This window comes from Bombus vosnesenskii, unplaced genomic scaffold (genome assembly GCF_011952255.1).
Source record: "Bombus vosnesenskii isolate JDL3184/JDL3185 unplaced genomic scaffold, Bvos_JDL3184-5_v1.1 scf7180000013276, whole genome shotgun sequence".
Classification (NCBI taxonomy): domain Eukaryota; kingdom Metazoa; phylum Arthropoda; class Insecta; order Hymenoptera; family Apidae; genus Bombus; species Bombus vosnesenskii.
Window position 1 is genome coordinate 368,671 of NW_022882934.1, and position 11,154 is coordinate 379,824.

General features: G+C 33.7%; 1 non-coding gene across 1 annotated transcript; it reads right to left on the bottom strand.

Moving 5' to 3' along the window:
* Positions 1–5,345: 5,345 nt before the first annotated feature.
* Trnas-aga lies at positions 5,346–5,427 on the bottom strand. The gene has a single exon. It is a non-coding gene; the product is annotated as a tRNA-Ser (tRNA).
* Between the last annotated feature and the right edge of the window lie 5,727 nt (positions 5,428–11,154).

Genomic DNA, 11,154 nt, shown 5'->3' on the forward strand with positions numbered 1-11,154 from the left:
TCTTAAGGTATTTCTTATCTGCTTCTTTCCTCGAGTTTCGCTCGTAAAAGGAAAGCCTTTAAAAATTTCTGCCATCGTCACTCAAGAGTTTGACCTTTTACGGTACATTCGAAATTTAACTTGTTTCTTGATTAGCCAATTCACGTGACTCTAAAATGTCAGTGACATGTTAATAAATTATATGCGTAGGTCGTACGATAAAACCTGCCTAACATTTGTAATACCTTTGCAAGTTACGGTTATCATCGCAAAACTTGTAACCAAACGCGATTTCGTTTTACAATTTCGATTCTGTAACCTTCAGTCGCAAATTCTCGCCAATTTCAACGGATTCGTCGATCGATTATTTTGTTAAGACGCGTATCAGAAGACCCGTGCAAGTAACTTCAGAGATTTTATTTCTTCAGATCGAAAATATAACTCCAGATAGGATTACAATTTTTCGTTTACGTTTTCGAATACAAGAAAAAGACGTATCTTCTAATATTTGTCACACCGTGATACAGTATTTGCACCTAGATTAGCCGAGTAATCAGATAACTCGCTAGCTCGACGAAAACATGTAACAAATAACGTCCACTTAATCTCGCTGTTTTGCAATGGAAAAAATCATGGATTAGATTACGTGAATTAGGTTTGTAAATAAAATGGCTCGTTTCCACAATAATACTATCAATCTTTAATAATAAAATAATTTATTAAGAAATGGAAAAGTTACGTGTAATATAGTATACTCCACTTTGTTAATGTCATTTATTAATAATGATAATTTATAAACTATGTCACCTGTTTAAAACTTTATTAATAATATCAGTTCAATCGCTTAATCGTACATTTTCAATGAAATGAACAATTTTATTTTGAACAATTTTCAATGTGAATTCGCCAACGTATTGATTAACAATTTAAGATAGTAATTTTGTTTTGCAAATATTTTTTTTATTCTTTATTTATTTACATTTTACAATTTGTCCAGTAGGACATTTGGTAAAATATTATAGCTTAGTGATATAGCAATATAGCATGTGGATGGCTACCCCCAGTGGGATACCATCTTCAAATTTTTGCAAATATGTATAAAAATACCACCATAGTTTGGAACTTGCTTGCAATAAAAGTCACTGAAATTTTATGGCTATCGATAGTTTCGTGCAAAGCAGGCCAACCTCGTGTATATCAATCGCCTGACATTGGCACGATGACTAATGGAGCCATTTAAACGAGACTGAAAGCATTTGGATTCGTTCGTTGGATCGTTGGATTATCTTCGTCTCATAAACCAAAAATATTTCTTCCTTGCTATTTTCCTTTAATACTCAGAATACTAGCAAACACGCCGTAGTACGTTAGAAACGAAGACATTCGGAAAGACCTGGGATTACCAACGGTCAAGGAGGAGATTAACAGAAGTGCAAGAAGGTACAGAGAAAGAATAGCAACGTACCCGAACCGGCTGGCAGCGGAAACGGTCGGCGCAACAAATATAAAAAGGAAACTAAAAAGCAAACACCCAACAAATCTCGCAAAGGACATAACCCAACGTGCAAACACTCACCGCACTAAAGAAATAAATCAATCAAATTCGAAAATGGTATGCCACTGGGGGTAGCCATCCACATGCTATATTGTTATATCACTAAGCTATAATATTTTACCAAATGTCCTACTGGACAAATTGTAAAATGTAAATAAATAAATAAATAAAAAAAAATTATTTTCCTTTCCTTCGTAGTCATATTTAATGCCATAGTTAATGTCCAAATGCAATTTTTCTTTTCTCTCTAATCGTTTTTTAATCTCATAACGATTATATATTTTTCTTTTAACGATCAGGATTACTAGATACCTTTATTTCCATTCTTTTCGTCAAGATTATTGATTCTCTCTTTACTGGACGAGGCTTCTAATGGAAAGTTTCTCGATCATCCTCATCGCTATCGTTGCTCGTGATATCACTACAGAGACGAACATGAACGATTCCATTCATCGATCGTATGTGGGAATCGTCAGAAGGAAACAAAATCAAGCCGATTCGTACAATTTACCAGTTTCTAGTCTATTCCGCTCTATTTTTAAACGAGTCTCGGTCTTTGAAACGAGCTTTTTAAACGCCTTTGAGTGTTTACGAAAAAAGAATCAACCGAATAAAAATGTACGATCGATCGACTTATAATTAGTATCATTTTCGATTAAATTTCTTTGTACTTTAGATAAAGATATCTTCAAATTTTTTCAACTTGTAAACTGGTAAGCAAGACGTTGTATAACAATGTGAAAAATCTGCATGTCGATATCGAGCGAATGCATTTTTTCGAAAGTCTCGCTCGCGTTACACTTTGACGAATCGCCTGCTTCTACTCGCAACATCTCGGAAACTTTCCGTCGTTCGCACGATTATCGATGCGCTTGTTTTTTAATCGCTAGTCTTATCTACGCGCCACAATTCGTAATTCGCGATCTGTCTATTTGAAATTCGCAGGCTGTTACGCAGGTCGTGCAACATGTGTATGCAACACACGTTCGAGAAGAAAATTAGAATGCAAATGTATCGGGACAAATTTGAATGCAATAGCAGTACATGTTAAGAGAAAGTTGATAGGTGGTATTTTTCATCTTGATTATAGCACATCGAAGGTATCTTCATGGAAATATTATCGACGTCTCGATCAAAATCGTATTGATGCCACTATTATCGATCTACGTAAATTTTTATCAATCCGATCCTAATGTTAGGTACTGTAATACATCAATAATACTTAAACTATCTTCCAATTAACACAAGACAATATATAATAATAAAATATAATAAATAAAAATTTGGAATAAAATTCTTTGGAACTTGAATGAAAAAAAAAATTATTATTCATATTACTGCTCGTTCCACATACTGCATCGCTTATAGAATGAATATTAAAAATACTATTCGTAGAACAAAATCACATAAAAAGTTAATAAAATGTTGAAGAAACGTCACTGGCGAAACGTCATCGGCATGCAACTTTGCCAAGAAAAGGCAGTTGACTTTTCTCACGTTTTTCGATATTTTCGACAGTAAAATGAAACTGTGACCATAAGATGGAATATCGTATGATCATGAAGATTCACGCACGTGATGAACGAGGATCGCAAATAATGACGTGACAACACGAGGAAGAATGCGAATGGCGACACGTGCTGCACGTGGACGATAGTGTTACATGCATGATTGCAGGTATCACGCAGCTAATCCGCTGATAACTGCCGTGACCAGCCTCCGCTGCTTCGTTCATTGTAAATAGGAACACGCGTAACTTGATAAAATTCCCTTGTGTGTGAACGCCGACGGAAGCGGAAAAAGAAACGCGATACTTGTGATTAAACTGTCGCCGTTTATCGATGCAATTTTCAAAAATCTTTTCTAGCCTTCGAAACTTCGATAGTGACTTAATCTTAGAAATAGTTATTATCTTCGTAATAAAAATACTTCTAGTCTCTTTCGAGGAATTTACGAGAACATCGATTTTAAATTTTCAGTTGGAAATGATAAACATTTTCTGCTTAATTATTATTCATGTAACCAAAACAGATACGAGTACGTGTTTAATGAGAAGTATCTCATCAATCTAAAATGAGCGACTCCTAACTATTCCTCGTTAAAGTATTTTTGTTAGGTCGTCCGAAAAGTTTCTTTCGTTTTATAAGGAAATGATGGATGCACAATATTTTTCGTTTCATATTATTTTATCGAATTACTGAAAATTCTCAACGCGAGAATTGATTGTAATTTTAATAAATAAATAAATAAATAAAAAAAATATTATTTTATCGAATTACGTATGATGCATTTTGTTCTATCTAAATAAAGATCACAATTTTGATGCATCGATGATACAAAAGATGCATCGTTGTAAAAGACGTGTTTGTAAAAGAAAGACTTTCCGGACAACCTAATACTTAGCAGAATAATCGGTATACAAATATGCTTCATAATTGTATCATAGAATACGCTATATTAGAATAACACAAGAATATGTAATTTCCGCTGTGAATCGTTATTATGTTTGACTAGAGAATTCTCCAAACTAGGCCACTGATAAATAATCTAAGCGTCTCTAAAAACAAACGTTTGCTATCATGACTTACGTCGCTGAACGATGATTAAATAATTGTGTAAATTTCCCAAGGGAACTAAATTGTGGTTATTAATTCTGTTCATGTGCCAACGAACATCGAGTGAGAAAAGATACTCTGGGTATGTTTCTTATTAACGAACAAATTGTTCCTTTGCGATTGTGAAATATTTTATAAATATACGATCGATTAATTGAAAGTGACAACGTTTATTCATCATTTATCAATGGATATCACGAGCTGGTATCCAGTACGAATGTTCAAAGACTCGTTTCGCGTTGATTTCTAGATGGCATGCAAATTGCAAATTGTTTCGCAAGATTTCATTGCTTAAACGACGCGTTCCCCGGCGAGATTCTACATTCAGCTTGCGTCAGAGATCACTCGGACTATCTATTCATTGATAACACGTTTTTCGAAGATACGGACGAACGAAAGCGGAATGAACTCGCAATGAACCGCGCGAAGGCGTTGCATATTTTTAGAGTAGTGAAAAATGGATATTAAACACTCATAGAATATTTCGAAATATCGTAAAATCGTTAGAAAGCTGAATTTATATTATTCAGTTCGATAGGTGTCTTTCGGTTTTGAAATTTTAGATTTAATTATATGAAATGTAGATTAATTCCGAATTTTTTAATTCGGCTTTAAGAAATTTGAGTTTAAATTACATTCGAATTTCGGTATTCGAAAATCTGAATCCTACCGTTTTCAGAATGTGGATCTAGTTTTTAATTAATGCACTGTGAATTTATCGGTCGTAAGTTCACGGAAATCTTCAACTGGTGACAATAGGATTATATCATCCTATCAGGATGTTACAGCACGATTACATCATACCATAATCTTTCAATAACGCTTCAATTTATTGATAACGCATAGCAGAGACTGATAGTTAGGGGAATAGCTAGTTGACAGGGAGTTCAATTGTTCACAACCGTGGATTCTTTGCTCGGGTATATTACCATTGTGGAATTGTACAATTCACCGAATAAATTATGTTCAGGCCTGATATAACTGTCAACTGATAAGGTTATTTTTCAATAAAAAAAAACGCGCACTTTTAAAGCCATACATAAAGTGATTTACTTGAGATAAAATGTTCAGTTAACAAGTGGATGTAATCGGTAATTATCCTAATTAATGTTGTACGAATTAAACAATTGTTTACAAATAATAAAAATAAGCAACAAATAATAAATTTAAAAAAGAAAAAAATGAATTTCTACGACCGCAGTCGGTAGGACTCGAACCTACGCTCCCAGAGGGAATCTGATTTCTAGTCAGACGCCTTAACCACTCGGCCACGACTGCTTCGACGGATGCTTGAAAAAAATGATAAATACATTAGTATTTTTTATATTTTAAAATGAACATTTTGAATTTTGTTTAATCTAATTACAGAAGCTAATTCGTCCATTGTATCAATAGTGATTCATTGTGCTGAATGAATTAATTTTTTTATTTATTTTATTATTGTTTAGTCCGTGCCTTTCGGCTTTGGACGAACTTTCGGTTTTACATCTCTTACATCTAATTCTCTTCTTATATGTCTACCTCTTTTCCACTCTATTGCACTACCTTGCTTATTCTACATCTAAGAACTAAGCATTAGGAACCATAAATCATCAACTAATGACTAAAAGCTATTGCAACTTTTGGTCTTTAAACTTCATCCTCCTTTCTTAAGTACTTTGGTAATTCCTCTTTGGCTATGTTTCTGTAGTGTATATTATACTTGGATTCCCTTATCCTTTTCCCCCTCTCTTCTGTTTCTCTCCTTCCATCTGAAGAAGTATAATTGATATTATTTTCATTTTTAAGAAACCATATGACCAAAAAAGATCAATTTAATAACCAAAACCAAAATAGAACCAATTTAGATAGCAATGTAATCTAAAATACTCAGAACAATAGCAAACGCGCCATGGTACGTTAGAAACAAGGACATTCGGAAAGACCTGGGAACACCAACGGTCAAGAGGAGATTTACAGAAGTGCAAGAAGGTACAGAAAAAGAATAGCAACGCACCTAAACCGGCTGGCAGCGGAAACGGTCGACACATCAAGCATAAAAAGGAGACTAAAAAGGAAACACCTAACAGATCTCACAACCTAACAAATCACATAACCTAACAAACACGATGATGGTACCCCGCTGGGGGTAGCCACCCACATGTTATATTAGTATACCGCTATATTTTACCAAATGTCCTACTGGACAAATTGTAAAATTTAAATAAATAAAAAAAAAATGTACGTGACTTTTATCATATTATGACCATTGTTTAATAAACAACATTGATTAATCAAGAAAAATAAAGGATAAAATCAGGATCGTTGCAAAGGAGAAAATGAAGATTAACCTGTGAAATCAGAAATTGTATTTCAGTGGATTGATACAATAGAAAGATAACAGACAAAGGACGCAATTAGAAATCGAAATTTATTTAGTAGACGTTATAATATATTGATTATCTATGTTAATCAAGTACAGCGAAACCAAATGACTTGCTTTATAGAATTCTTTTATTCGTACTTATATATTCTGCTAAAAAAATGTTCCTCGAGGTTGCGTTAATTAATTTTCATTTTTATTATATCCTTGTGGTAAGTCGGTTTATGGAAATCGAAAAGATGACACACGCTTATAGTGTACAGTATTTCCTGTCCGATGAATGCAAGTCAGAAGGAAATTTTACAAATAGAATATGAACACTATATAATTATCATGGAATCTGATCAACAGCGAAGAGCAAAATTTCACTCGCGACAGATTCAATGGAATGATCGATACTATATCGTAACGCAACTTCGCAGGCTATAGAACTTATTCTTTTTCACCTTAAAAGCAAACACTACGATTACTCGAAATTACATCGGAGTACACTCGATGGAGCGTTATTCAGTGTTTTCTTTTTTCTTATTTTTCTGAATACCTATGCGCCTCCAAAAATTGCATTCACAAGAACCTGTCGAGACAATATCCTAACCTCGAATATTTCTCTTGATTGAACACAGAATCGCATAACCTACTATTCGCGAGTCTAAACGTTACTGAAAATCCCAAAAGCCCTATCATTCTCACTTCTTCGCTCAATTTACAATATATGTACGAACTCAACGCACAAAGTTCAATGAAATAGCGGGCACGTTCTCCTTTCTCTTATCGATCATCCGAAAGAGATGAAAAACATTAAATAGAACGATCCATTTCATTATATTCCATCTTGGCTTTTTTTATATTTTTATTTTTCATCTCGCTCGATAGACGATTTTAAAGAAAGAAATACTTATAAAGATCTTATCTTCGAGGTTGTTTAACCTTCGACTAATTTCTTTCTGCACACGCTTTTTAAGTAACTCGTTATACTTATAATTAGTGTAATGTGGCCGTAAACGTATATGTACAATCTTATAGCTGTCGACTGAATCCATTAATCTTTTTCTTAAAATCGAAGAGATTTCTCCTTCTTTTTCCAACGAAATCGACTTCACTCTGTTTCATTTATGCATACATAATTATGAAGTCACGCGTCGGACCTTGTGTTTCTACGAAGCTTATAGTGCAACTCGAATTGCAATAACAGCTAGACAAAAATTCTAAAGTCACGCCACGACCTCGATCGAGGATCGATGCCGGTAGCGTTGGTCTACAGCGATTATTCGGTAATTATCTGCGCGATTAGCGATACAAAAAAATGTTCTGTCGATTTGTCCGCACGTGAAAAAGAACGATCTGCGATTATTTACAGACATTGATTTTATTTTCTATTCATTATCCTGCGTCTTCGCGTTTTTCTTTTTTTCTTCTCTCCCTCTTTTTTTTTTTATTTCTACGTATAAATATATGTAAGTATGTACCTTTTGTTCATAGAAGATCGGGTCACGGAGAATCTTTAATTTCTATCAAATGACTAAATACTTCGAATCGAGAGGAAACTTATTTTTTCATCTTCTTCTTCTCTTTTTTTTTTCTTCGCAATTTTCTTCAGCATTTTTCAGTCAAGTGTAAAAATAGATACTTTATCGCCTCATATATCTTCTTTCTCCTGCATCTTATCTTTTTTTTCGCGGCTTTTCATCTAAAACTGAGAAATATGGAGTAGGATAATGTAATACAGAATAATGTTCAGGAAATGTTCTAAGAACACCAAATCTAAGAAGATTTTTAAGAAAGATCTTAGGTTTAAAGAAAGATCTTTAAACATAAATATGGGGCGATGACGGTGGGGAAATTTATTTTTTGACAATGTGAGTTGAATGTAATTTGTTAAGTTGTTGAATTTTGATATTAACACGTCTGACTTGTAAAAGTTTTTCCATAATTTGGTGTACCATAGAACATCTGCTGAACGTGGGACGCCAAGAGCAGTTAGGTCCCAACTTTTTCGCACTTTCATGTAGAAACGTGAGTGTTTTTTCTATTTTGATGTTTTCCAACCATAAAGTTCACGCGTCAAATGAATATCGATAATAATCGTCGAAAACAACCCGACGATAACGAACAACTTGATCAAAAAAGAAACATAATCGACTTGTATGATGGATCGAATGAAATCTACATGATTATTACTAACTCGTTTCGCCTTTAATGATTACAATTGGCTTACCATCATCCGAGATAACAATATTTGAAATATTTCCACAAACCGTTCATAGTATTTCAATTTGGTTTATTCTAACCTAAGTTTCACTCGAAAAAACATCACGCTTTAGGGAGCAAAGGGAATCTAGCGGTTCTACGTTCGAGTTTGGGATCTCTTTCTCCGTTTTCTTTTACAATCGATCCTTGAAAGGATGCTTCCAGCGACTGATCAAAGTTTCGCATTACGTCTGAGTGAAAAAATGGGATTGTTAATCGCTAGAATCGTTCTAAATGCTAAGTAGGCTAGTGAGGTTGTTTACGCCTATGGATAATCGCTATTAATCGATATCGTAATATGCACATTATGCACACACGCTGAGAAGTGGGCCTAGAGCAAACGCTACTTCATTTTATGTATCAATTTTACCATCTATAGATCACCGTACAATCGTAGCTCGTATTCATATTATGTACATACAGGGCGGTAAATGAAATGTACACACGTGTCTCATCACCCACCATTTTACGATAATTTAAAATTCTTCGTGGATTTGAGATCATTCGAGGGATCGTTCGATCGATCAAACGAAGCGGGAAATTCGAAGCATAGAAAATAACGCGTTTTATACAATTTGTATGCCTTCGAAACTACAACGTGGCGAATAAAATGCATCAAATCGAACTATCCCTTGTAATTATACCGGATATTTAAATCCACAATCGGATGAAATAATGTTTAAAACAGTACTATACGAGAAGTATTATTTCAAATTGTATCGTGTACGATAGACAATGAGAATTATAGTTTAAACGCGTCTGTATTAGAAATAATATTTAATTTCAGAATGTTGAACAACGTAACGTCACATTGATATAATTTAAATTTATTTCTCTTAATAATTTACTGGGCAATATGGCGAAGTCGCATTCCCTTTCAACGATTTACTAATATAATCAATACTCGATTACATCGATGAAAATTTATATCAAACCACCCCGTATATCGAAGGATGACGAGCAAAACGCTCTCTATCTTAAGTAATTCATACCTATAAATGTGACACGAATTATTTGTACAATATTTGCGGTTACTTGCCCGTTTCGAATTGGATGGAATTTACGAGAGTTAAGGCTCGTCTATCAATTTATTCCGTTCGAGGACGAAGGAGACGGTAAAATTCAGATCTCGATTAAACGAGTTTTTGTTTATTCCAACGCTATTTTCCGCGTTTTGGAAGAAATAATTCAATGTCGATAAAATATTATCGTTAATGCATTGGGAAAACGATTTCGACAAAACATATCTCACACTTCTTCAAAAACCACGATTACGCTAATAATAGAGCAAAGAAAAAATTACCAGAATCGACCAAACAAACTGTGGAGATAAACCATCGAAATAACTAGAAATGAGAAAACAGGAAATTGAAAGATTATCGCAATTTCAATCATTTTTAATATCTCAACGAATTTTTTGTAAATAAATATTTTATTTCCTTCCTAACGTGTTTTATTATCGTTTCAAAGTTATTAAATTCTGCTCGATGATCTTTGACGAATAAAAATTAGGAACTGTCGAATGATGAAACGATATTTTTTCAAGTGATTCTCTTCGAGAGCCTTAACCCTGTAGAAACACGAAACAGTACTATACTCTTGATGCTTGTGGTATCGCACTAGAACACGTAAAACGCTTAAATATTGCTCTTTCCATAACCACCGTTGCGGTTAGATTAGTGGCAGTGCCATTTACTATTATTTTGTTTTGCTTCCTCCCTCGAATGAAACGAATACGTCGACTTAATGTAATGGTGGTTTCCATAGTTCTTTTTTTCTTTTCTCTTACTATCTACAGACATGTACGTTCAGTCGCTCGGCACTATTAAAAAAAAGATATATTAATTAAGAATTGAAGGACGACATCATCCTTGTCCTAGATTATAAAAATGAAATTCTTAATAATTTAAAATTTCTTCTTTTACATCCTCCTTTCCTTAATAATACAACGTCTTCATGAAAGGAAAGCACGTAACGTAAGACAAATGTAGAACTCTGTAGAACGTGTCACTTAATTGAAGTTTCAAAAATTCTGAAATTTCAAGTTGTTAAATTTTCCAAAGGCTACTTCAACCTAACTGTGTATTAATTGCGATAAAAGTTCTTTCTTTTTAATTATAATAAATTTTTTAAATAGACACAAGTGTATATTATTCTTCGTTAAATTATTTTATGCTTAGCGATTTATGTTTAAATATCGTGATTGATGATGGGATATCGGGATGGATAAAAACAACGTTTATTTCATCAGGAAATATAACTGAATGCATTGAAAACGACATAAACGGAAATGGAATATACTCTGCTAAAGTACATATTTAGCAATTATTGATTTTCATTTTCTTTGCATAACAAAGAGCAATGTGGAAAGGTGTCTCAAGTTCGAATCATCGATA